Raw genomic sequence first — 25,921 nt, 5'->3', positions numbered from 1 at the left:
GGGTGTGACACATTAATTTCTTCTGTGGGGTACACAGGACTCCACAAGGATTCACATTGGGGTGTAGAGTAGGATCTTGATCTGAGGCACCAACCGACTCAAAGCTTTTGACTGTTCCCAAGATGCTCAGCGCATCCTCCTCTATAACCCCGCTTCCATGAACAGGGAGCTCAGTTTGTAGTTGGTGCCTTCAGTAGCAGGCTACTTAACAGGGGCCTGCCTCAGGAAGCCAATTCTTAGCTATTCATTTTGACAAGAAAAGAAGAACTTGTTTTATGAGAATCTACAAGGGCTGCAGCAGGCTAGGTCTAATAGACATCTTTACTGCAGCTTCATCACTCCCAGCGGCGCTGTATACTCCCGTGCCCTGGTTGCTGGGTCACTGCAGCGGAGGCTCCGGTTTCTTCCTAAGGTCAGTCACACACACACCGCCCTTCCGGATCACGAGGCCGCTGATGAAGGGGAGCGTGGCCGTAGGGGGTGGACCGTGTGCGCACTGGCGTGGACACTGATTACTGGGCAGCCGCTCCACTAGCCACCAGGTACAGTTAAGGAGCACAGGTCTGGGGGTTTTTCTCCTATATTAAACCAATTTTGTACTGCCCGCAGCGCATTGTGATAGGTAATAGGGCCTGATTCAGGTTGGATTGCAATCACAATAAGTGATCCAACTGCAAAAATTGCTAAGAGCATACGCATGTGCCTGCATTTTCTGCGGCACCCCGCAGAGAATGCGATCGCCTCTGCCTGTCAATCGGGGCAGGGGGGGAGAGGGGGGTCAGCAACACTCCATTTCCAAGTCAGGGATGGAGCGGTGCGGGGGCAAGGCTTCAAAATGGGGTCTGCTATGGAGGAGACACAGGGGGCGTGGTCACAGCAGCTGTATGACATCACATTCAGCCGCTGTGATCACAAAAATGGTGGCGGCTTCCTGCGCGCACATACAGTCTGCACCAGCAGGAGGCTACACCATTTTTTATGATCACGCTGAACTGCAGTGCGACTGCAATTACAGCATGGTCAAGAAGGGAGGCGTCATGCTGGGTGGCCATAAGAGATGAGCGGGTTCGGTACCTCGGAATCCGAACCCGCCCGAACTTCACCCTTTTTTGCTCGGGTCCGAGCAGACTCGGATCCTCTCGCCTTGCTCGGTTAACCCGAGCGCGCCCGAACGTCATCATCCCGCTGTCGGATTCTCACGAGACTTGGATTCTATATAAGGAGCCGCGCGTCGCCGCCATTTTCACACGTGCATTGAGATTGATAGGGAGAGGACGTGGCTGGCGTCCTCTCCGTTTAGATTAGAAGATAGAGACGAGTGACATTTGATTTACTACTAATTTGGGGAGCAGTTGAACTTGTCAGGAGTACTCAGTAGTGCAGAGTTTTGCTGATAGTGACCACCAGTTTTATTATTTATAATCCGTTCTCTGCCTGAAAAAAAACGATACACATACCATATCTGTGCTCAGCCTCAGTGTGCTGCATGATATATCATCTATGTATATCTGACTGTGCTGAGTGCTCACTGCTCACACAGCTTAATTGTGGGGGAGACTGGGGAGCAGTTATAGCAGGAGTACAGTGCACACTTTTGCTGCCAGTGTGACCACCAGTATATTGTCTGCCTGAAAAAGTTAAACACTCCTGTGGTGTTTTTTTTTTATTCTATAAATGCATTCTGCTGACAGTGTCCAGCAGGTCCGTCATACATATATTATATAAATATTTACCTGCAGTAGTGTTATATTTTTTTTTTCATCTTTATCATCTCTATATTAGCAGACGCAGTACGGTAGTCCACGGCTGTGGCTATCTCTGTGTCGTCAGTGCTCGTCCATAATTGTATACCTACCTACCTGTGGTGGTTTTTTTTTTCTATCTTCTTCATACTAGTAGTTTAGGAGTCTACTGACAGTGTCCACCAGGTCCATCATTATATTATATACCTACAGTAGTAATATATTTATTATATTATCTATACTAGCAGACGCAGTACGGTAGTCCACGGCTGTGGCTATCTCTGTGTCGTCAGTGCTCGTCCATAATTGTATACCTACCTACCTGTGGTGGGGTTTTTTTTTTATCTTCTTCATACTAGTAGTTTAGCAGTCTGCTGACAGTGTCCACCAGGTCCGTCATTATATTATATACCTACAGTAGTAATATATTTATTATATTATCTATACTAGCAGATGCAGTACGGTAGTCCACGGCTGTACCTACCTCTGTGTCGTCAGTGCTCGTCCATAATTGTATACCTACCTGTGGTGGGGTTTTTTTTTCTATCTTCTTCATACTAGTAGTTTAGGAGTCTGCTGACAGTGTCCACCAGGTCCGTCATTATATTATATACCTACAGTAGTAATATATTTAGTATATTATCTATACTAGCAGACGCAGTACGGTAGTCCACGGCTGTACCTACCTCTGTGTCGTCACTCGTCCATAATTGTATACCTAACTGTGGTGGTTTTTTTTTTCTATCTTCTTCATACTAGTAGTTTAGCAGTCTGCTGACAGTGTCCACCAGGTCCGTCATTATATTATATATACCTACAGTAGTTATATATATATATTTTTTTATATCATTAATTATCATCTCTATACTAGCAGACGCAGTACGGTAGTCCACGGCTGTAGCTACCTCTGTGTCGTCAGTCACTCGTCATCCATAAGTATACTAGTATCCATCCATCTCCATTGTTTACCTGAGGTGCCTTTTAGTTGTGCCTATTAAAATATGGAGAACAAAAATGTTGAGGTTCCAAAAATAGGGAAAGATCAAGATCCACTTCCACCTCGTGCTGAAGCTGCTGCCACTAGTCATGGCCGAGACGATGAAATTCCATCAACGTCGTCTGCCAAGGCCGATGCCCAATGTCATAGTACAGAGCATGTAAAATCCAAAACACAAAAGATCAGTAAAAAAATGACTCAAAAATCTAAATAAAAATCGTCGGAGGAGAAGCGTAAACTTGCCAATATGCCATTTACCACACGGAGTGGCAAGGAACGGCTGAGGCCCTGGCCTATCTTCATGGCTAGTGGTTCAGCTTCACATGAGGATGGAAGCACTCAGCCTCTCGCTAGAAAAATGAAAAGACTTAAGCTGGCAAAAGCACAGCAAAGAACTGTGCGTTCTTCAAAATCACAAATCCACAAGGAGAGTCCAATTGTGTCGGTTGCGATGCCTGACCTTCCCAACACTGGACGTGAAGAGCATGCACCTTCCACCATTTGCACGCCCCCTGCAAGTGCTGGAAGGAGCACCCGCAGTCCAGTTCCTGATAGTCAGATTGAAGATGTCAGTGTTGAAGTACACCAGGATGAGGAGAATATGGGTGTTGCTGGCGCTGGGGAGGAAATTGACAAGGAGGATTCTGATGGTGAGGTGGTTTGTTTAAGTCAGGCACCCGGCGAGACACCTGTTGTCCGTGGGAGGAATATGGCCATTGACATGCCTGGTGAAAATACCAAAAAAATCAGCTCTTCGGTGTGGAAGTATTTCAACAGAAATGCGGACAACAGGTGTCAAGCCGTGTGTTGCCTTTGTCAAGCTGTAATAAGTAGGGGTAAGGACGTTAACCACCTCGGAACATCCTCCCTTATACGTCACCTGCAGCGCATTCATCATAAGTCAGTGACAAGTTCAAAAACTTTGGGCGACAGCGGAAGCAGTCCACTGACCAGTAAATCCCTTCCTCTTGTAACCAAGCTCACGCAAACCACCCCACCAACTCCCTCAGTGTCAATTTCCTCCTTCCCCAGGAATGCCAATAGTCCTGCAGGCCATGTCACTGGCAATTCTGACGAGTTCTCTCCTGCCTGGGATTCCTCCGATGCATCCTTGAGTGTAACGCCTACTGCTGCTGGCGCTGCTGTTGTTGCTGCTGGGAGTCGATGGTCATCCCAGAGGGGAAGTCGTAAGACCACTTTTACTACTTCCACCAAGCAATTGACTGTCCAACAGTCCTTTGCGAGGAAGATGAAATATCACAGCAGTCATCCTGCTGCAAAGCGGATAACTGAGGCCTTGGCATCCTGGGCAGTGAGAAACGTGGTTCCGGTATCCATCATTACTTCAGAGCCAACTATAGACTTGATTGAGGTACTGTGTCCCCGGTACCAAATACTATCTAGGTTCCATTTCTCTAGGCAGGCGATACCGAAAATGTACACAGACCTCAGAAAAAGACTCACCAGTGTCCTAAAAAATGCAGTTGTACCCAATGTCCACTTAACCACGGACATGTGGACAAGTGGAGCAGGGCAGACTCAGGACTATATGACTGTGACAGCCCACTGGGTAGATGTATTGACTCCCGCCGCAAGAACAGCAGCGGCGGCACCAGTAGCAGCATCTCGCAAACGCCAACTCTTTCCTAGGCAGGCTACGCTTTGTATCACCGCTTTCCAGAATACGCACACAGATGAAAACCTCTTACGGCAACTGAGGAAGATCATCACAGAATGGCTTACCCCAATTGGACTCTCCTGTGGATTTGTGGCATCGGACAACGCCAGCAATATTGTGCGTGCATTATATCTGGGCAAATTCCAGCACGTCCCATGTTTTGCACATACCTTGAATTTGGTGGTGCAGAATTATTTAAAAAACGACAGGGGCGTGCAAGAGATGCTGTCGGTGGCCACAAGAATTGCGGGACACTTTCGGCGTACAGGCACCACGTACAGAAGACTGGAGCAACACCAAAAACGCCTGAACCTGCCCTGCCATCATCTGAAGCAAGAAGTGGAAACGAGGTGGAATTCAACCCTCTATATGCTTCAGAGGATGGAGGAGCAGCAAAAGGCCATTCAAGCCTATACATCTGACCACGATATAGGAGGTGGAATGCACCTGTCTCAAGCGCAGTGGAGAATGATTTCAACGTTGTGCAAGGTTCTGCAACCTTTTGAACTTGCCACACGTGAAGTCAGTTCAGACACTGCCAGCCTGAGTCAGGTCATTCCCGTCATCAGGCTTTTGCAGAAGAAGCTGGAGACATTGAAGGAGGAGCTAAGACAGAGCGATTCCGCTAGGCATGTGGGACTTGTGGATGGAGCCCTTCATTCGCTTAACCAGGATTCACGGGTGGTCAATCTGTTGAAATCAGAGCACTACATTTTGGCCACCGTGCTCGATCCTAGATTTAAAACCTACGTTGTATCTCTCTTTCCGGCAGACACAAGTCTGCAGGGGTTCAAAGACCTGCTGGTGAGAAAATTATCAAGTCAAGCGGAACTTGATCGGTCAACAGCTCCTCCTTCACAGTCTCCCGCAATTGGGGGTGCGAGGAAAAGGCTCAGAATTCCGAGCCCACCCGCTGGCGGTGATGCAGGGCAGTCTGGAGCGACTGCTGATGCTGACATCTGGTCCGGACTGAAGGACCTGCCAACGATTACGGACATGTCGTCTACTGTCACTGCATATGATTCTCTCACCATTGAAAGAATGGTGGAGGATTATATGAGTGACCGCATCCAAGTAGGCACGTCAGACAGTCCGTACGTATACTGGCAGGAAAAAGAGGCAATTTGGAGGCCCTTGCACAAACTGGCTTTATTCTACCTAAGTTGCCCTCCCACAAGTGTGTACTCCGAAAGAGTGTTTAGTGCCGCCGCTCACCTTGTCAGCAATCGGCGTACGAGGTTACTTCCAGAAAATGTGGAGAAGATGATGTTCATTAAAATGAATTATAATCAATTGCTCCGTGGAGACATTGACCAGCAGCAATTGCCTCCACAAAGTATACAGGGAGCTGAGATGGTGGATTCCAGTGGGGACGAATTGATAATCTGTGAGGAGGGGGATGTACACGGTGATGAATCGGAGGATGATGATGAGGTGGACATCTTGCCTCTATAGAGCCAGTTTGTGCAAGGAGAGATTAATTGCTTCTTTTTTGGTGGGGGTCCAAACCAACCCGTCATTTCAGTCACAGTCGTGTGGCAGACCCTGTCACTGAAATGATGGGTTGGTTAAAGTGTGCATGTCCTGTTTATACAACATAAGGGTGGGTGGGAGGGCCCAAGGCAATTCCACCTTGCACCTCTTTTTTCTTTTATTTTTCTTTGCGTCATGTGCTGTTTGGGGAGTGTTTTTTGGAAGGGCCATCCTGCGTGACACTGCAGTGCCACTCCTAGATGGGCCAGGTGTTTGTGTCGGCCACTTGGGTCGCTGAGCTTAGTCACACAGCTACCTCATTGCGCCTCTTTTTTTCTTTGCGACATGTGCTGTTTGGGGAGTGTTTTTTGGAAGGGCCATCCTGCGTGACACTGCAGTGACACTCCTAGATGGGCCAGGTGTTTGTGTCGTCCACTTGGGTCGCTGAGCTTAGTCACACAGCTACCTCATTGCGCCACTTTTTTTCTTTGCGTCATGTGCTGTTTGGGGAGTGTTTTTTGGAAGGGCCATCCTGCGTGACACTGCAGTGCCACTCCTAGATGGGCCAGGTGTTTGTGTCGGCCACTTGGGTCGCTGAGCTTAGTCACACAGCTACCTCATTGCGCCTCTTTTTTTCTTTGCGTCATGTGCTGTTTGGGGAGTGTTTTTGGAAGGGCCATCCTGCGTGACACTGCAGTGCCACTCCTAGATGGGCCAGGTGTTTGTGTCGGCCACTTGGGTCGCTGAGCTTAGTCACACAGCTACCTCATTGCGCCTCTTTTTTTCTTTGCGTCATGTGCTGTTTGGGGAGTGTTTTTTGGAAGGGCCATCCTGCGTGACACTGCAGTGCCACTCCTAGATGGGCCAGGTGTTTGTGTCGGCCACTTGGGTCGCTGAGCTTAGTCACACAGCTACCTCATTGCGCCTCTTTTTTTCTTTGCGTCATGTGCTGTTTGGGGAGTGTTTTTTGGAAGGGCCATCATGCGTGACACTGCAGTGCCACTCCTAGATGGGCCAGGTGTTTGTGTCGGCCACTTGGGTCACTGAGCTTAGTCATCCAGCGACCTCGGTGCAAATTTTAGGACTAAAAATAATATTGTGAGGTGTGAGGTGTTAAGAATAGACTGAAAATTAGTGGAAATTATGGTTATTGAGGTTAATAATACTTTGGGATCAAAATGACTCCCAAATTCTATGATTTAAGCTGTTTTTTAGGGTTTTTTGAAAAAAACACCCGAATCCAAAACACACCCGAATCCGACAAAAAAAATTCGGTGAGGTTTAGCCAAAACGCGTTCGAACCCAAAACACGGCCGCGGAACCGAACCCAAAACCAAAACACAAAACCCGAAAAATTTCCGGTGCACATCTCTAGTGGCCATGCCATGTCACTGTGCAGGAGCCAGCACCGCTCACACACTAGTCCCCGGTGCAGCCCCCAACCCCCGGGACACCCGGAGCAACAAAATGTAGATTCAGGCCACCAGGCCACGCCCCTACCTATGAAACCATGCCTCCTTTTTACCATTGCGCTGCTTATCTGCGCGCACTGCATTACAATCTCCCTCGCCACCTCTCTGGGTGTCACCAGTGATAGTGACACCTCTGCCATGCTTGTAGCAGCTGGTCCTAAGATCTACACCTCAAGCCCTGAGTGTTTGCCCTTGTGACTTGTTGATCATCATAGCAAAGCAGATGCTTACAGAAAACTGCAGGGGCTTAGATTGAAAATAAAAAAAATTGATGGGTATAAGGTAGAGAGGAGCGGGTTCGGTTCTCCGAGAACCGAATTCCCCACGAACCCCACGAACTCCTCCTCCGAGGCAGGCTCGGTTGTTCCCGCCTGACTCGGAAAACCTGAACAAGGGAAAATGTCATCATCCCGCTGTCGGATTCTCGCGAGATTCGGATTTCATATAAAGAGTGCAAGCATTCCTGGGGGAAGGCCTGCAGCAGATGGATTTGCATATGGTGATGTCATCCAAGCAGTGGGTCAAAGTTGGCTTCAGAAACAAACAGGAATGCTTGCACTAGTTGTTGCATTTGGTTTGTTGTTTGGGGGTGCTTCAGTATTAGGCAGCCTTCTGCCCTCCCATGTTCATCTGAAAATATGTGTTCTCCCTGCAGTTGTTGTCCCCAGATGAGAGTTCCCTTGTGCTGCCTCAGTTGAATCTCCTTTACTTGACAGAGATGTGCCTGAGCAGCGGCCCTCCCCAGCCCTATCCCAAATCATACTTATTTTGCATATGAGATACCATGGTCATGAAGATTATTCTCCCAGGGTGAGGTTCATTCATTGCATTCTGGGTATGCTGACCCCTGTGATTTCCCCAAATGTGGGTAACTCGACTGCATTATTTGTGGTAGTGGGGGACTGTGTTTGTGTTTTCCTCTGGTCAGCTCTGGTAAAAGTCAGATTTCTTTGTTTCAGATCTTCCTCTAGCCTTGTTCTTCTTTCGAGAGTTCCCTTGTGCTGCCTCAGTTGGATCTCCTTCACTTGACAGGGGGGTGCCCGAGCAGCGACCCTCCCCAGCTCAAGCCCAACTCCTACTTACCTGCCAGGTGAGATACTATGATCATGAAGGTGCTTCTTCCAGGGCAAGGCTCACCCATTGCACTCTGGGTGTGCTGCCCCTGCGATTTCCCCAAATGTGGGAAACTTGACTGCATAATTTGTGTTTCCCCTGGTCGGCTCTCGTATAATTCAGATCTCTTTGTCTCAGGTCTCTCTCCAGCCTAGTTTGCTGTCTGTTTCCACTTCTTTTTTCTTGAGCCCCTCCCTTTTATACCCTTGTGCACTATCCTGACTTCTCCTCCTGTCTGCTTACTTTGTGCCTTCCAATGCACAATGCAAACTACACACCCTTTTACTTGCCTTACAGAGCAGCTCTGGAGCTGTTACAGTGCCAAGCTGCTGTAAGAAATCAGCTTGAATGCTTCAGGGGCTGGGGCATTGTCAACATGAGCCCCACACCGAAGGAGGGTGGGGGTGTTTAATGCGAACTAAGGGTCATCCAAGCGCCGCAAAAGGCCGCCATGCCCTGCATACCCCTTTTCTCTTTTCATATGCAGATGAGGGATCCAGCCAACTTTGGCCCACTGCTTGGATGACATCACCGTATGCAAATCCGTCTTCTGCAGAACTTCCCCCAGGAATGCTTGTACTAGTTGTTGCATTTGGTTTGTTGTTTGGGGGTGCTTCAGTATTAGGCAGCCTTCTGCCCTCCCATGTTCATCTGAAAATATGTGTTCTCCCTGCAGTTGTTGTCCCCAGATGAGAGTTCCCTTGTGCTGCCTCAGTTGAATCTCCTTTACTTGACAGAGATGTGCCTGAGCAGCGGCCCTCCCCAGCCCTATCCCAAATCATACTTATTTTGCATAGGCGATACCATGGTCATGAAGATTGTTCTCCCAGGGTGAGGTTCATTCATTGCATTCTGGGTATGCTGACCCCTGTGATTTCCCCAAATGTGGGAAACTCGACTGCATTATTTGTGGTAGTGGGGGACTGTGTTTGTGCTTTCCTCTGGTCAGCTCTGGTAAAAGTCAGATTTCTTTGTCTCAGATCTTCCTCTAGCCTTGTTCTTCTTTCGAGAGTTCCCTTGTGCTGCCTCAGTTGGATCTCCTTCATTTGACAGGGGGTGCCCGAGCAGCAATCCTCCACAGCTCTGGCCCAACTCCTACTTACCTGCCAGGTGAGATACTATGATCTTCACTGTTAGGGCAATCAGGATGTGGAATTCCCTGCCAGGGAAGGTGGTAATGGCGGACTCTGTAATTGGATTTAAAAAAGGAATGGATACATTTCTGAATGAAAAAGCTATCCAAGGTTATAATACTTAAAATATCAACATGGTTAATCCGGGGGTAACATGAGTTGTAGTAGCTAACTAGTCATAAAACATTATTCAGCTAGTATGTAGAATCATCACAACTTAAAACAGGTTGAACACGATGGGCAATTTGCCTCTATTCAACCTCAAAAACTATGTTACTATATGTTACTATATTACTATGTTACTGTAGTATACAGAACACCACAATGCAATGAGCAGTGATAGTGAGCACTGATGAGGATACTAGAACTGACACTGAGCAGCAAGATGCAGCACTGGACTATTAGTAATGTACTGTAGTATGCTGAGCACAACAATGCAGCACAAGACAATGAGCAGTGATACTGAGCACTGATGAGGATACTACTGAGAACTGACACTGAGCAGGAGAGACACACTACTAGTATTACTGAGCAGCAATAAGTATCCACTGATACTGAGCACTGATATTGAGATTTCCACTGAGAGAACATAGCCACGTCCTCTCCGCTCTCTCTTCAATGCACGAGTAAAAATGGCGGCAACGCGCAGCTCTTTATATGGAATCCGAATCTCGCGAGAATCCGACAGCGGGATGATGACATTTTCCCTTGTTCAGGTTTTCCGAGTCAGGCGGGAACAACCGAGCCTGCCTCGGAGGAGGAGTTCGTGGGGTTCGTGGGGAATTCGGTTCTCGGAGAACCGAACCCGCTCCTCTCTACCTTATACCCATCAATTTTTTTTATTTTCAATCTAAGCCCCTGCAGTTTTCTGTAAGCATCTGCTTTGCTATGATGATCAACAAGTCACAAGGGCAAACACTCAGGGCTTGAGGTGTAGATCTTAGGACCAGCTGCTACAAGCATGGCAGAGGTGTCACTATCACTGGTGACACCCAGAGAGGTGGCGAGGGAGATTGTAATGCAGTGCGCGCAGATAAGCAGCGCAATGGTAAAAAGGAGGCATGGTTTCATAGGTAGGGGCGTGGCCTGGTGGCCTGAATCTACATTTTGTTGCTCCGGGTGTCCCGGGGGTTGGGGGCTGCACCGGGGACTAGTGTGTGAGCGGTGCTGGCTCCTGCACAGTGACATGGCATGGCCACTAGAGATGTGCACCGGAAATTTTTCGGGTTTTGTGTTTTGGTTTTGGGTTCGGTTCCGCGGCCGTGTTTTGGGTTCGAACGCGTTTTGGCTAAACCTCACCGAATTTTTTTTGTCGGATTCGGGTGTGTTTTGGATTCGGGTGTTTTTTTCAAAAAACCCTAAAAAACAGCTTAAATCATAGAATTTGGGAGTCATTTTGATCCCAAAGTATTATTAACCTCAATAACCATAATTTCCACTAATTTTCAGTCTATTCTTAACACCTCACACCTCACAATATTATTTTTAGTCCTAAAATTTGCACCGAGGTCGCTGGATGACTAAGCTCAGTGACCCAAGTGGCCGACACAAACACCTGGCCCATCTAGGAGTGGCACTGCAGTGTCACGCATGATGGCCCTTCCAAAAAACACTCCCCAAACAGCACATGACGCAAAGAAAAAAAGAGGCGCAATGAGGTAGCTGTGTGACTAAGCTCAGCGACCCAAGTGGCCGACACAAACACCTGGCCCATCTAGGAGTGGCACTGCAGTGTCACGCAGGATGGCCCTTCCAAAAAACACTCCCCAAACAGCACATGACGCAAAGAAAAAAAGAGGCGCAATGAGGTAGCTGTGTGACTAAGCTCAGCGACCCAAGTGGCCGACACAAACACCTGGCCCATCTAGGAGTGGCACTGCAGTGTCACGCAGGATGGCCCTTCCAGAAACACTCCCCAAACAGCACATGACGCAAAGAAAAAAAGAGGCGCAATGAGGTAGCTGTGTGACTAAGCTCAGCGACCCAAGTGGCCGACACAAACACCTGGCCCATCTAGGAGTGGCACTGCAGTGTCACGCAGGATGGCCCTTCCAAAAAACACTCCCCAAACAGCACATGACGCAAAGAAAAAAAGTGGCGCAATGAGGTAGCTGTGTGACTAAGCTCAGCGACCCAAGTGGACGACACAAACACCTGGCCCATCTAGGAGTGTCACTGCAGTGTCACGCAGGATGGCCCTTCCAAAAAACACTCCCCAAACAGCACATGACGCAAAGAAAAAAAGAGGCGCAATGAGGTAGCTGTGTGACTAAGCTCAGCGACCCAAGTGGCCGACACAAACACCTGGCCCATCTAGGAGTGGCACTGCAGTGTCACGCAGGATGGCCCTTCCAAAAAACACTCCCCAAACAGCACATGACGCAAAGAAAAATAAAAGAAAAAAGAGGTGCAAGGTGGAATTGCCTTGGGCCCTCCCACCCACCCTTATGTTGTATAAACAGGACATGCACACTTTAACCAACCCATCATTTCAGTGACAGGGTCTGCCACACGACTGTGACTGAAATGACGGGTTGGTTTGGACCCCCACCAAAAAAGAAGCAATAAATCTCTCCTTGCACAAACTGGCTCTATAGAGGCAAGATGTCCACCTCATCATCATCCTCCGATTCATCACCGTGTACATCCCCCTCCTCACAGATTATCAATTCGTCCCCACTGGAATCCACCATCTCAGCTCCCTGTATACTTTGTGGAGGCAATTGCTGCTGGTCAATGTCTCCACGGAGCAATTGATTATAATTCATTTTAATGAACATCATCTTCTCCACATTTTCTGGAAGTAACCTCGTACGCCGATTGCTGACAAGGTGAGCGGCGGCACTAAACACTCTTTCGGAGTACACACTTGTGGAGGGCAACTTAGGTAGAATAAAGCCAGTTTGTGCAAGGGCCTCCAAATTGCCTCTTTTTCCTGCCAGTATACGTACGGACTGTCTGACGTGCCTACTTGGATGCGGTCACTCATATAATCCTCCACCATTCTTTCAATGGTGAGAGAATCATATGCAGTGACAGTAGACGACATGTCCGTAATCGTTGGCAGGTCCTTCAGTCCGGACCAGATGTCAGCATCAGCAGTCGCTCCAGACTGCCCTGCATCACCGCCAGCGGTTGGGCTCGGAATTCTGAGCCTTTTCCTCGCACCCCCAATTGCGGGAGACTGTGAAGGAGGAGCTGTTGACCGATCAAGTTCCGCTTGACTTGATAATTTTCTCACCAGCAGGTCTTTGAACCCCTGCAGACTTGTGTCTGCCGGAAAGAGAGATACAACGTAGGTTTTAAATCTAGGATCGAGGCACGGTGGCCAAAATGTAGTGCTCTGATTTCAACAGATTGACCACCCGTGAATCCTGGTTAAGCGAATGAAGGGCTCCATCCACAAGTCCCACATGCCTAGCGGAATCGCTCTGTCTTAGCTCCTCCTTCAATGTCTCCAGCTTCTTCTGCAAAAGCCTGATGACGGGAATGACCTGACTCAGGCTGGCAGTGTCTGAACTGACTTCACGTGTGGCAAGTTCAAAAGGTTGCAGAACCTTGCACAACGTTGAAATCATTCTCCACTGCGCTTGAGACAGGTGCATTCCACCTCCTATATCGTGGTCAGATGTATAGGCTTGAATGGCCTTTTGCTGCTCCTCCATCCTCTGAAGCATATAGAGGGTTGAATTCCACCTCGTTTCCACTTCTTGCTTCAGATGATGGCAGGGCAGGTTCAGGCGTTTTTGGTGTTGCTCCAGTCTTCTGTACGTGGTGCCTGTACGCCGAAAGTGTCCCGCAATTCTTGTGGCCACCGACAGCATCTCTTGCACGCCCCTGTCGTTTTTTAAATAATTCTGCACCACCAAATTCAAGGTATGTGCAAAACATGGGACGTGCTGGAATTTGCCCAGATATAATGCACGCACAATATTGCTGGCGTTGTCCGATGCCACAAATCCACAGGAGAGTCCAATTGGGGTAAGCCATTCTGTGATGATCTTCCTCAGTTGCCGTAAGAGGTTTTCATCTGTGTGCGTATTCTGGAAAGCGGTGATACAAAGCGTAGCCTGCCTAGGAAAGAGTTGGCGTTTGCGAGATGCTGCTACTGGTGCCGCCGCTGCTGTTCTTGCGGCGGGAGTCAATGCATCTACCCAGTGGGCTGTCACAGTCATATAGTCCTGAGTCTGCCCTGCTCCACTTGTCCACATGTCCGTGGTTAAGTGGACATTGGGTACAACTGCATTTTTTAGGACACTGGTGAGTCTTTCTCTGAGGTCTGTGTACATTTTTGGTATCGCCTGCCTAGAGAAATGGAACCTAGATAGTATTTGGTACCGGGGACACAGTACCTCAATCAAGTCTATAGTTGGCTCTGAAGTAATGATGGATACCGGAACCACGTTTCTCACTGCCCAGGATGCCAAGGCCTCAGTTATCCGCTTTGCAGCAGGATGACTGCTGTGATATTTCATCTTCCTCGCAAAGGACTGTTGGACAGTCAATTGCTTGGTGGAAGTAGTAAAAGTGGTCTTACGACTTCCCCTCTGGGATGACCATCGACTCCCAGCAGCAACAACAGCAGCGCCAGCAGCAGTAGGCGTTACACTCAAGGATGCATCGGAGGAATCCCAGGCAGGAGAGAACTCGTCAGAATTGCCAGTGACATGGCCTGCAGGACTATTGGCATTCCTGGGGAAGGAGGAAATTGACACTGAGGGAGTTGGTGGGGTGGTTTGCGTGAGCTTGGTTACAAGAGGAAGGGATTTACTGGTCAGTGGACTGCTTCCGCTGTCGCCCAAAGTTTTTGAACTTGTCACTGACTTATGATGAATGCGCTGCAGGTGACGTATAAGGGAGGATGTTCCGAGGTGGTTAACGTCCTTACCCCTACTTATTACAGCTTGACAAAGGCAACACACGGCTTGACACCTGTTGTCCGCATTTCTGTTGAAATACTTCCACACCGAAGAGCTGATTTTTTTGGTATTTTCACCAGGCATGTCAATGGCCATATTCCTCCCACGGACAACAGGTGTCTCGCCGGGTGCCTGACTTAAACAAACCACCTCACCATCAGAATCCTCCTTGTCAATTTCCTCCCCAGCGCCAGCAACACCCATATTCTCCTCATCCTGGTGTACTTCAACACTGACATCTTCAATCTGACTATCAGGAACTGGACTGCGGGTGCTCCTTCCAGCACTTGCAGGGGGCGTGCAAATGGTGGAAGGTGCATGCTCTTCACGTCCAGTGTTGGGAAGGTCAGGCATCGCAACCGACACAATTGGACTCTCCTTGTGGATTTGTGATTTTGAAGAACGCACAGTTCTTTGCTGTGCTTTTGCCAGCTTAAGTCTTTTCATTTTTCTAGCGAGAGGCTGAGTGCTTCCATCCTCATGTGAAGCTGAACCACTAGCCATGAAGATAGGCCAGGGCCTCAGCCGTTCCTTGCCACTCCGTGTGGTAAATGGCATATTGGCAAGTTTACGCTTCTCCTCCGACGATTTTTATTTAGATTTTTGAGTCATTTTTTACTGATCTTTTGTGTTTTGGATTTTACATGCTCTGTACTATGACATTGGGCATCGGCCTTGGCAGACGACGTTGATGGAATTTCATCGTCTCGGCCATGACTAGTGGCAGCAGCTTCAGCACGAGGTGGAAGTGGATCTTGATCTTTCCCTATTTTTGGAACCTCAACATTTTTGTTCTCCATATTTTAATAGGCACAACTAAAAGGCACCTCAGGTAAACAATGGAGATGGATGGATACTAGTATACTTATGGATGACGAGTGACTGACGACACAGAGGTAGCTACAGCCGTGGACTACCGTACTGCGTCTGCTAGTATAGAGATGATAATTAATGATATAAAAAAAAATATATATATAACTACTGTAGGTATATATAATATAATGACGGACCTGGTGGACACTGTCAGCAGACTGCTAAACTACTAGTATGAAGAAGATAGAAAAAAACTTCCACCACAGGTAGGTAGGTATACAATTATGGACGAGCACTGACGACACAGAGATAGCCACAGCCGTGGCCTACCGTACTGCGTCTGCTAGTATAGAGATGATAATTAATGATATAAAAAAAAATATATATAACTACTGTAGGTATATATAATATAATGACGGACCTGGTGGACACTGTCAGCAGACTGCTAAACTACTAGTATGAAGAAGATAGAAAAAAAAAAAACCACCACAGTTAGGTATACAATTATGGACGAGTGACGACACAGAGGTAGGTACAGCCGTGGACTACCGTACTGCGTCTGCTAGTATAGATAATATACTAAATATATTACTACTGTAGGTATATAATATAATGACGGACCTGGTGGACACTGTCAGCAGACTCCTAAACTACTAGTATGAAGAAGATAGAAAAAAAAACCCCACCACAGGTAGGTATACAATTATGGACGAGCACTGACGACACAGAGGTAGGTACAGCCGTGGACTACCGTACTGCATCTGCTAGTATAGATAATATAATAAATATATTACTACTGTAGGTATATAATATAATGACGGACCTGGTGGACACTGTCAGCAGACTGCTAAACTACTAGTATGAAGAAGATAAAAAGAAAACCCACCACAGGTAGGTAGGTATACAATTATGGACGAGCACTGACGACACAGAGATAGCCACAGCCGTGGACTACCGTACTGCGTCTGCTAGTATAGATAATATAATAAATATATTACTACTGTAGGTATATAATATAATGATGGACCTGGTGGACACTGTCAGTAGACTCCTAAACTACTAGTATGAAGAAGATAGAAAAAAAAAAAACCACCACAGGTAGGTAGGTATAACAATTATGGACGAGCACTGACGACACAGAGATAGCCACAGCCGTGGACTACCGTACTGCGTCTGCTAATATAGAGATGATAAAGATGAAAAAAAAAATATAACACTACTGCAGGTAAATATTTATATAATATATGTATGACGGACCTGCTGGACACTGTCAGCAGAATGCATTTATAGAATAAAAAAAAAACACCACAGGAGTGTTTAACTTTTTCAGGCAGACAATATACTGGTGGTCACACTGGCAGCAAAAGTGTGCACTGTACTCCTGCTATAACTGCTCCCCAGTCTCCCCCACAATTAAGCTGTGTGAGCAGTGAGCACTCCAGCACAGTCAGATATACATAGATGATATATCATGCAGCACACTGAGGCTGAGCACAGATATGGTATGTGTATCGTTTTTTTTCAGGCAGAGAACGGATTATAAATAATAAAACTGGTGGTCACTATCAGCAAAACTCTGCACTACTGAGTACTCCTGACAAGTTCAACTGCTCCCCAAATTAGTAGTAAATCAAATGTCACTCGTCTCTATCTTCTAATCTAAACGGAGAGGACGCCAGCCACGTCCTCTCCCTATCAATCTCAATGCACGTGTGAAAATGGCGGCGACGCGCGGCTCCTTATATAGAATCCAAGTCTCGTGAGAATCCGACAGCGGGATGATGACGTTCGGGGCGCGCTCGGGTTAACCGAGCAAGGCGAGAGGATCCGAGTCTGCTCGGACCCGAGCAAAAAGGGTGAAGTTCGGGCGGGTTCGGATTCCGAGGAACCGAACCCGCTCATCTCTTATGGCCACCCAGCATGACGCCTCCCTTCTTGACCATGCTGTAATTGCAGTCGCACTGCAGTTCAGCGTGATCATAAAAAATGGTGTAGCCTCCTGCTGGTGCAGACTGTATGTGCGCGCAGGAAGCCGCCACCATTTTTGTGATCACAGCGGCTGAATGTGATGTCATACAGCTGCTGTGACCACGCCCCCTGTGTCTCCTCCATTGCAGACCCCATTTGAAGCCTTGCCCCCGCACCGCTCCATCCCTGACTTGGAAATGAGAGTGTTGCTGACCCCCCTCTCCCCCCCTGCCCCGATTGACAGGCAGAGGCGATCGCATTCTCTGCGGGGTGCCGCAGAAAATGCAGGCACATGCGTATGCTCTTAGCAATTTTTGCAGTTGGATCACTTATTGTGATTGCAATCCAACCTGAATCAGGCCCTATTACCTATCACAATGCGCTGCGGGCAGTACAAAATTGGTTTAATATAGGAGAAAAACCCCCAGACCTGTGCTCCTTAACTGTACCTGGTGGCTAGTGGAGCGGCTGCCCAGTAATCAGTGTCCACGCCAGTGCGCACACGGTCCACCCCCTACGGCCACGCTCCCCTTCATCAGCGGCCTCGTGATCCGGAAGGGCGGTGTGTGTGTGGACTGACCTTAGGAAGAAACCGGAGCCTCCGCTGCAGTGACCCAGCAACCAGGGGCACGGGAGTATACAGCGCCGCTGGGAGTGATGAAGCTGCAGTAAAGATGTCTATTAGACCTAGCCTGCTGCAGCCCTTGTAGATTCTCATAAAACAAGTTCTTCTTTTCTTGTCAAAATGAATAGCTAAGAATTGGCTTCCTGAGGCAGGCCCCGTTAAGTGGCCTGCTACTGAAGGCACCAACTACAAACTGAGCTCCCTGTTCATGGAAGCGGGGTTATAGAGGAGGATGCGCTGAGCATCTTGGGAACAGTCAAAAGCTTTGAGTCGGTTGGTGCCTCAGATCAAGATCCTACTCTACACCCCAATGTGAATCCTTGTGGAGTCCTGTGTACCCCACAGAAGAAATTAATGTGTCACACCCATTGGCAGCAACCTTAGAATAGCTGCTGATGGGCACAATTGAGAAAGGAAGGGGGGGGGGACATTTGAATCCAGCACATAGATGCAATTCAAATATGTAATTTGTACCTTCCTATTTTAAAATATAATGGATGAACTTCACCCTGTGAGAACAATCTTCATGATCAAGAGATCTCATATGCAAAATAAGTATGAGTTGGGATAGGGCTGGGGAGGGTGGCTGCTCGGGCAGCCCCTCCCCATCAAGTTAAGGAGATTCAACTGAGGAAGCACAAGGGAACTCTCGTCTGGGGACAACAACTGCAGGGAGACCACATCTTTTCAGATGAACATGGGAGGGCGGAAGGCTGCCTAATACTGAAGCACCATCAAATATCAAACCATATGCAACAACTAGTACAAGCATTCCTGGGGGAAGGTCTGCAGCAGACGGATTTGCATACGGTGATGTCATCCAAGCAGTGGGCCAAAGTTGGCTGGAACCCTCATCTGCATATGAAAAGAGAAAAGGGGCATGCAGGGCATGGCGGCCTTTTGCGGTGCTTGGATGACCCCTAGTTCGCATTAAACACCCCCCACCCTCCTTTGGTGTGGGGCTCATGTTGGCTATGCCCCCAGCCCCTGAAGCATTCAAGCTGATTTCTTGCAGCAGCTGGGCACTGTAACAGCTCCAGAGCTGCTCTGTAAGGCAACTAAAAGGGTGTGGGCCCTGCAGCACTACCTGTAGTTCGCATTGTGCGTTGGAAGGCACAAAGTAAGCAGACGGGAGAAGTCAGGATAGTGCGCAAGGGCATAGAAGGGAGTGGCTCCAGAAAAGAGAAGTGGAAACAGACAGCAAACTAGGCTGGAGAGAGACCTGAGACAAAGAGATCTGAATTATACGAGAGCCGACCAGGGGAAACACAAATTATGCAATCAAGTTTCCCACATTTGGGGAAATCACAGGAGCAGCACACCCAGAGTGCAATGGGTGAGCCTTGCCCTGGGAGAAGCACCTTCATGATCATAGTATCTCACCTGGCAGGTAAGTAGGAGTTGGGCTAGAGCTGGGGAGGGTCACTGCTCGGGCACCCCCCTGTCAAGTGAAGGAGATCCAACTGAGGCAGCACAAGGGAACTCTCGAAAGAAGAACAAGGCTAGAGGAATATATGAGACAAAGAAATCTGACTTTTACCAGAGCTGACCAGAGGAAAACACAAACACAGTCCCCCCACTACCACAAAAAAATGCAGGCGAGTTTCCCACATTTGGGGAAATCACAGGGGTCAGCATACCCAGAATGCAATGAATGAACCTCACCCTGGGTGAACAATCTTCATGACCATGGTGTCTCCTATGCAAAATAAGTATGATTTGGGATAGGGCTGGGAGGGCCGCTGCTCAGGCACATCTCTGTCAAGTAAAGGAGATTCAACTGAGGCAGCACAAGGGAACTCTCATCTGGGGACAACAACTGCAGGGAGAACACATATTTTCAGATGAACATGGAGGGCAGAAGGCTGCCTAATACTGAAGCACCCCCAAACAACAAACCAAATGCAAACAACTAGTGCAAGCATTCCTGGGGCAAGGCCTGCAGCAGATGGATTTGCATATGGTGATGTCATCCAAGCAGTGGGTCAAAGTTGGCTTCAACCCTCATCTGCATATGAAAAGAGAAAAGGGGCGTGCAGGGCATGGCGGCCTTTTGCGGTGCTTGGATTACCCCTAGTTCGCATTAAACACCCCCACCCACCTTTGGTGTGGGGCTCATGTTGGCCATGCCCCATCCCTGAAGCATTCAAGCTGATTTCTTGCAGCAGCTGGGCACTGTAACAGCTCCAGAGCTGCTCTTTAAGGCAAGTAAAAGATTGTGTGGGCCCTGCAGCACTACCTGTAGTTTGCATTGTGCATTGGAAGGCACAAAGTAAGCAGACGGGAGGAGAAGTCAGGATAGTGCACAAGGGTATAGAAGGGAGGGGCTCAAGATAAAAGAAGTGGAAACAGACAAGCAAACTAGGCTGGAGAAAGACCTGAGACAAAGAGATCTGAATTATACGAGAGCCGACCAGAGGAAACACAAATTATGCAGTCAAGTGTCCCACATTTGGGGAAATCGTAGGAGCAGCACACCCAGAGTGCAATGGGTGAGCCTTGCCCTGGGAGAAGCACCTTCCTGATCATAGTATCTCACCTGGCAGGTAAGTAGGAGTTGGGCTAGAGCTGGGGAGGGTCGCTGCTCGGGCACCCCCCTGTCAAGTGAAGGAGATCCACCTGAGGCAGCACAAGGGAACTCTCGAAAGAAGAACAAGGCTAGAGGAAAATCTGAGACAAAGAAATCTGAGTTTTAACAGAGCTGACCAGAGGAAAGCACAAACACAGTCCCCCACTACCACAAATAATGCAGTCGAGTTTCCCACATTTGGGTAAATCACAGGGGTCAGCATACCCAAAATGCAATGAATGAACCTCACCCTGGGAGAACAATCTTCATGACCATGGTATCTCCTATGCAAAATAAGTATGATTTGGGATAGGGCTGGGGAGGGCCGCTGCTCATGCACATCTCTGTCAAGTAAAGGAGATTCAACTGAGGCAGCACAAGGGAACTCTCATCTGGGGACAACAACTGCAGGGAGAACACATATTTTCAGATGAACATGGGAGGGCAGAAGGCTGCCTAATACTGAAGCACCCCCAAACAACAAACCAAATGCAACAACTAGTGCAAGCATTCCTGGGGGAAGTTCTGCAGAAGACGGATTTGCATACGGTGATGTCATCCAAGCAGTGGGCTTGGCTGGAACCCTCATCTGCATATGAAAAGAGAAAAGGGGTATGCAGGGCATGGCGGCCTTTTGCGGCGCTTGGATGACCCTTAGTTCGCATTAAACACCCCCACCCTCCTTCGGTGTGGGGCTCATGTTGGCCATGCCCCATCCCCTGAAGCATTCAAGCTGATTTCTTGCAGCAGCTTGGCACTGTATCAGCTCCAGAGCTGCTCTGTAAGGCAAGTAAAAGGGTGTGGGCCCTGCAGCACTACCTGTAGTTTGCATTGTGCATTGGAAGGCACAAAGTAAGCAGACAGGAGGAGAAGTCAGGATAGTGCACAAGGGTATAAAAGCGAGTTTCCCACATTTGGGAAAATCACAGGGGTCAGCATACCCAGAATGCAATGAATGAACCTCACCCTGGGAGAACAATCTTCATGACCATGGTATCTCCTATGCAAAATAAGTATGATTTGGGATAGGGCTGGGGAGGGCCGCTGCTCAGGCACATCTCTGTCAAGTAAAGGAGATTCAACTGAGGCAGCACAAGGGAACTCTCATCTGGGGACAACAACTGCAGGGAGAACACATATTTTCAGATAAAAATCTTGGTCATGCTCTGGTTTCTCTTCAGAACGAACAAATCTTTCGCCTTTTATTAAAGATTTCCGTGGAGAGGAGCAAAACCGAGTTTTATCTCAATTTTTGCATGCCCCATCTTTTTGGGGTTTCTTTTATCGGTTTAAAGATAGAATGAGTGTGCTTTAATGTAAGCTCATTTGCATAGAAATGACAGTAAATGTTTGTTTCTTTTCAAACAGAACTTTCTTGACCATGCTACTTGCTTGAAAGATCTGGGAGCACATGGAATACAGTACAAACCATGCTTATAGCAAGGAGAAGCCAGGTGAGAAATCTGCTTACTTTCAAATTGGGCGCTCACTTTGATCTGAATGAGGACTGCTGGCACAGCATTTAGGCGACAGGTGGAATCTTGGTCATGCTCTGGTTTCTCTTCAGAACGAACAAATCTTTCGCCATTTATTAAAGATTTCTGTGGAGAGGAGCAAAACTGAGTTTTATCTCAATTTTTGCATGCCCCATATTATTGGGGTTTCTTTTATCAGTTTCTTGTTAGCTTTAATGTAAGTTTATTTGCATAACAATGACTATAAATGTCTGTTTCTTTTCAAGCAGAACTTTCTTGACCATTCTAATTGCTTGAAAGATCTGGGAGCACATGGAAAAGAGTACAAACCATGCTTATAGCAAGGGGAAGCCTGGTGAGAAATCTGCTTTCTTTCTTTCAAATTGGGTGCTCACTTTGCGCTGAATGAGGACTGCTGGCATGGCACTCAGGCGACAGGTGGAATCTTAGTCATACTCTGGTTTCTCTTCAAAACGAACAGATCTTTCGCCTTTTACTAAAGATTTCCGTGGAGAGGAGCAAAACTGAGTTTTATCTCAATTTTTGCATGCTCCGTCTTATTGGGGTTTCTTTTATCGGTTTAAAGATAGAACGAGTGTGCTTTAATGTAAGCTCATTTGCATAGAAATGACAGTAAATGTTTGTTTCTTTTCAAACAGAACTTTCTTGACTATACTAAATGCTTGAAAGATCTGGGAGCACATGGAAAAGAGTACAAACCATGTTTATAGCAAGGGGAAGCCTGGTGAGAAATCTGCTTTCTTTCTTTCAAATTGGGTGCTCACTTTGAGCTGAATGAGGACTGCTGGCATGGCACTCAGGCGACAGGTGGAATCTTGGTCATGTTCTGGTTTCTCTTCAGAACGAACAAATCTTTCGCCTTTTACTAAAGATTTCCGTGGAGAGGAGCAAAACTGAGTTTTATCTCAATTTTTGCATGCCCCATCTTATTGGGATTTTATTTTATCGGTTTAAAGATAGAACGAGTGTGCTTTAATGTAAGCTCATTTGCATAGAAATGACAGTAAATGTTTGTTTCTTTTCAAACAGAACTTTCTTGACCACACTAATTGCTTGAAAGATCTGGGAGCACATGGAAAAGAGTACAAACCATGTTTATAGCAAGGGGAAGCCTGGTGAGAAATCTGCTTTCTTTCTTTCAAATTGGGTGCTCACTTTGAGCTGAATGAGGATTGCTGGCATGGCACTCAGGCGACAGGTGGAATCTTGGTCATGCTCTGGTTTCTCTTCAAAACGAACAGATCTTTCGCCTTTTACTAAAGATTTCCGTGGAGAGGAGCAAAACTGAGTTTTATCTCAATTTTTGCATGCTCCGTCTTATTGGGGTTTCTTTTATCGGTTTAAAGATAGAACGAGTGTGCTTTAATGTAAGCTCATTTGCATAGAAATGACAGTAAATGTTTGTTTCTTTTCAAACAGAACTTTCTTGACTATACTAATTGCTTGAAAGATCTGGGAGCACATGGAAAAGAGTACAAACCATGTTTATAGCAAGGGGAAGCCTGGTGAGAAATCTGCTTTCTTTCTTTCAAATTGGGTGCTCACTTTGAGCTGAATGAGGACTGCTGGCATGGCACTCAGGCGACAGGTGGAATCTTGGTCATGTTCTGGTTTCTCTTCAGAACGAACAAATCTTTCGCCTTTTACTAAAGATTTCCGTGGAGAGGAGCAAAACTGAGTTTTATCTCAATTTTTGCATGCCCCATCTTATTGGGGTTTTATTTTATCGGTTTAAAGATAGAACGAGTGTGCTTTAATGTAAGCTCATTTGCATAGAAATGACAGTAAATGTTTGTTTCTTTTCAAACAGAACTTTCTTGACCACACTAATTGCTTGAAAGATCTGGGAGCACATGGAAAAGAGTACAAACCATGTTTATAGCAAGGGGAAGCCTGGTGAGAAATCTGCTTTCTTTCATTCAAATTGGGTGCTCACTTTCAGCTGAATGAGAACTGCTGGCATGGCACTCAGGCGACAGGTGGAATCTTGGTCATGCTCTGGTTTCTCTTCAGAACTAACAAATATTTCGCCTTTTATTAAAGATTTCCGTGGAGAGGAGCAAAACTGAGTTTTATCTCAATTTTTGCATGCCCCATATTATTGGGGTTTCTTTTATCAGTTTAAAGACAGAACGAGTGTGCTTTCTTGTTAGCTTTAATGTAAGTTTATTTGCATAACAATGACAGTAAATGTTGTTTCTTTTCAAACAGAACTTTCTTGACCATGCTACTTGCTTAAAGGTCTGGGAGCACATGGAAAACAGTACAAACCATGCAGTATCACAAGAGCCTTTATTTGATCTTTCATGAAGATAGAGCAGAATTGAGGACACGTCAACAATTTCTGCCGAAGGTGGTTCATCTTTCCACATGGTGCCTTTGGCCACTGACACCTTCGTTGAGTCAAAGTCTCTGGCTGTGGTCAGAACTTTGAAAATGTATGTCACCAGAACGGTTCAGATTAGGAAAACAGAGGCTCTGTTTGTCCTGTATGCTCCCAACAGGATTTGGTGTCCTGCTTCCATGCAGACCATTATGCGCTGGATCTGTGGTAAGATTCAGCATGCTCGTTCCATGGCAGGATTGCCGTTACTGAAGTAGGTGAAGACCCATTCTACTAGAAAGGTGGGTTCATCCTTGGCAGCTGGTCGGGGAGTCTCGGCATTGCAACTTTGCCGAGCAGCTATTTAGTAAACACTTTTGCTAAGTTTTACAAGTTTGATACCTTGGCTGATGATAACCTTAAGTTGGGTCATTCGGTGCTGCAGAGTCGTACGCACTCTCCCACCCGTTCAAGAGCTTTGGTATAACCCCATGGTTCTTAATGTGACCCCAGCATCCTCTAGGTCGTATGAGAAAATAGGATTTTAATACCTACCGGTAAATCCTTTTCTCTTAGTCTGTAGAGGATGCTGGGCACCCGTCCCAGTCCATACTGTGTCTGCAGTTATTACTTGTGGTTATACACATGTTGTGTTATGGTTCTGGTCAGCTTTTTGCTGCAATTGTTCATGCCGTTGGCTTGTGTTCTGTTGAATGCCACGTTCTGCGGCATGTTTAAGGTGTGAGCTGGTAAGATGCTCACCTTAGTTTAACAATAAATCCTTTCCTCGAAATGTCCGTCTCCCTGGGCACAGTTCCTATAACTGGAGTCTGGAGGAGGGGCATAGAGGGAGGAGCCAGTTCACACCCTTTGAAAGTCTTAAAGTGCCCATGTCTCTTGCGGATCCCGTCTATACCCCATGGTTCTTAATGTGACCCCAGCATCCTCTACGGACTAAGAGAAAAGAATGCCCTTGCGCACTATCCTGACTTCTCCTCCCGTCTGCTTACTTTGTGCCTTCCAACGCACAATGCGAACTACAGGTGGTGCTGCAGGGCCCACACCCTTTTACTTGCCTTACAGAACAGCTCTGGAGCTGTTACAGTGCCCAGCTGCTGCAAGAAATCAGCTTGAATGCTCTAGGGGATGGGGCATGGCCAACATGAGCCCCACACCAAAGGAGGGTGGGGGTGTTTAATGTGAACTAGGGGTCATCCAAGCACTGCAAAAGGCCGCCATGCCCTGCATGCCCCTTTTCTCTTTTCATATGCAGATGAGGGTTCCAGTCAACTTTGGCCCACTGCTTGGATAACATCACCGTATGCAAATCCGTCTGCTGCAGACCTTCCCCCAGGAATGCTTGTACTAGTTGTTGCATATGGTGCTTCAGTATTAGGCAGCCTTCCGCCCTCCCATGTTCATCTGAAAAGATGTGGTCTCCCTGCAGTTGTTGTCCCCAGACGAGAGTTCCCTTGTGCTTCCTCAGTTGAATCTCCTTAACTTGACGGGGGAGGTGCTGCCCGAGCAGCCCTCCCCAGCCCTATCCCAACTCATATTTATTTTGCATATGAGATCTCTTGATCATGAAGATTGTTCTCAC

The 25,921-nt window shown here is 47.3% G+C and overlaps 14 non-coding genes and 1 pseudogene across 14 annotated transcripts; 10 read left to right on the top strand and 5 right to left on the bottom strand.

The window, feature by feature from the left end:
• Positions 1-8,121: 8,121 nt before the first annotated feature.
• On the top strand, positions 8,122-8,285 carry LOC135026092 (U1 spliceosomal RNA). Its single transcript, XR_010222756.1, has one exon. It is a non-coding gene; the product is annotated as a U1 spliceosomal RNA (small nuclear RNA).
• Positions 8,286-8,437: 152 nt separating this feature from the next.
• On the top strand, positions 8,438-8,600 carry LOC135026151 (U1 spliceosomal RNA). The gene has a single exon (XR_010222804.1). It is a non-coding gene; the product is annotated as a U1 spliceosomal RNA (small nuclear RNA).
• Positions 8,601-9,255: 655 nt separating this feature from the next.
• LOC135026276 (U1 spliceosomal RNA) lies at positions 9,256-9,419 on the top strand. Its single transcript, XR_010222916.1, has one exon. It is a non-coding gene; the product is annotated as a U1 spliceosomal RNA (small nuclear RNA).
• A 9,749-nt stretch (positions 9,420-19,168) lies between these two features.
• LOC135026173 (U1 spliceosomal RNA) lies at positions 19,169-19,331 on the bottom strand. Its single transcript, XR_010222824.1, has one exon. It is a non-coding gene; the product is annotated as a U1 spliceosomal RNA (small nuclear RNA).
• Positions 19,332-19,483: 152 nt separating this feature from the next.
• On the bottom strand, positions 19,484-19,649 carry LOC135026095 (U1 spliceosomal RNA). Its single transcript, XR_010222759.1, has one exon. It is a non-coding gene; the product is annotated as a U1 spliceosomal RNA (small nuclear RNA).
• Positions 19,650-20,324: 675 nt separating this feature from the next.
• On the bottom strand, positions 20,325-20,487 carry LOC135026137 (U1 spliceosomal RNA). The gene has a single exon (XR_010222798.1). It is a non-coding gene; the product is annotated as a U1 spliceosomal RNA (small nuclear RNA).
• Positions 20,488-20,639: 152 nt separating this feature from the next.
• On the bottom strand, positions 20,640-20,803 carry LOC135026088 (U1 spliceosomal RNA). Its single transcript, XR_010222752.1, has one exon. It is a non-coding gene; the product is annotated as a U1 spliceosomal RNA (small nuclear RNA).
• A 588-nt stretch (positions 20,804-21,391) lies between these two features.
• Positions 21,392-21,519, bottom strand: LOC135026201 (U1 spliceosomal RNA; annotated as a pseudogene).
• Positions 21,520-21,663: 144 nt separating this feature from the next.
• LOC135026225 (U5 spliceosomal RNA) lies at positions 21,664-21,779 on the top strand. Its single transcript, XR_010222866.1, has one exon. It is a non-coding gene; the product is annotated as a U5 spliceosomal RNA (small nuclear RNA).
• A 270-nt stretch (positions 21,780-22,049) lies between these two features.
• Positions 22,050-22,165, top strand: LOC135026250 (U5 spliceosomal RNA). The gene has a single exon (XR_010222891.1). It is a non-coding gene; the product is annotated as a U5 spliceosomal RNA (small nuclear RNA).
• Positions 22,166-22,429: 264 nt separating this feature from the next.
• On the top strand, positions 22,430-22,545 carry LOC135026216 (U5 spliceosomal RNA). Its single transcript, XR_010222858.1, has one exon. It is a non-coding gene; the product is annotated as a U5 spliceosomal RNA (small nuclear RNA).
• Positions 22,546-22,819: 274 nt separating this feature from the next.
• Positions 22,820-22,935, top strand: LOC135026221 (U5 spliceosomal RNA). Its single transcript, XR_010222862.1, has one exon. It is a non-coding gene; the product is annotated as a U5 spliceosomal RNA (small nuclear RNA).
• Positions 22,936-23,210: 275 nt separating this feature from the next.
• On the top strand, positions 23,211-23,326 carry LOC135026230 (U5 spliceosomal RNA). Its single transcript, XR_010222871.1, has one exon. It is a non-coding gene; the product is annotated as a U5 spliceosomal RNA (small nuclear RNA).
• Positions 23,327-23,600: 274 nt separating this feature from the next.
• LOC135026210 (U5 spliceosomal RNA) lies at positions 23,601-23,716 on the top strand. Its single transcript, XR_010222852.1, has one exon. It is a non-coding gene; the product is annotated as a U5 spliceosomal RNA (small nuclear RNA).
• A 275-nt stretch (positions 23,717-23,991) lies between these two features.
• On the top strand, positions 23,992-24,107 carry LOC135026247 (U5 spliceosomal RNA). The gene has a single exon (XR_010222888.1). It is a non-coding gene; the product is annotated as a U5 spliceosomal RNA (small nuclear RNA).
• Positions 24,108-25,921: the final 1,814 nt, after the last annotated feature.

This window comes from Pseudophryne corroboree, unplaced genomic scaffold (assembly GCF_028390025.1).
Source record: "Pseudophryne corroboree isolate aPseCor3 unplaced genomic scaffold, aPseCor3.hap2 scaffold_430, whole genome shotgun sequence".
NCBI classification, from domain to species: Eukaryota; Metazoa; Chordata; class Amphibia; order Anura; family Myobatrachidae; genus Pseudophryne; species Pseudophryne corroboree.
This window is presented reverse-complemented; position numbering and strand designations above follow the sequence as displayed.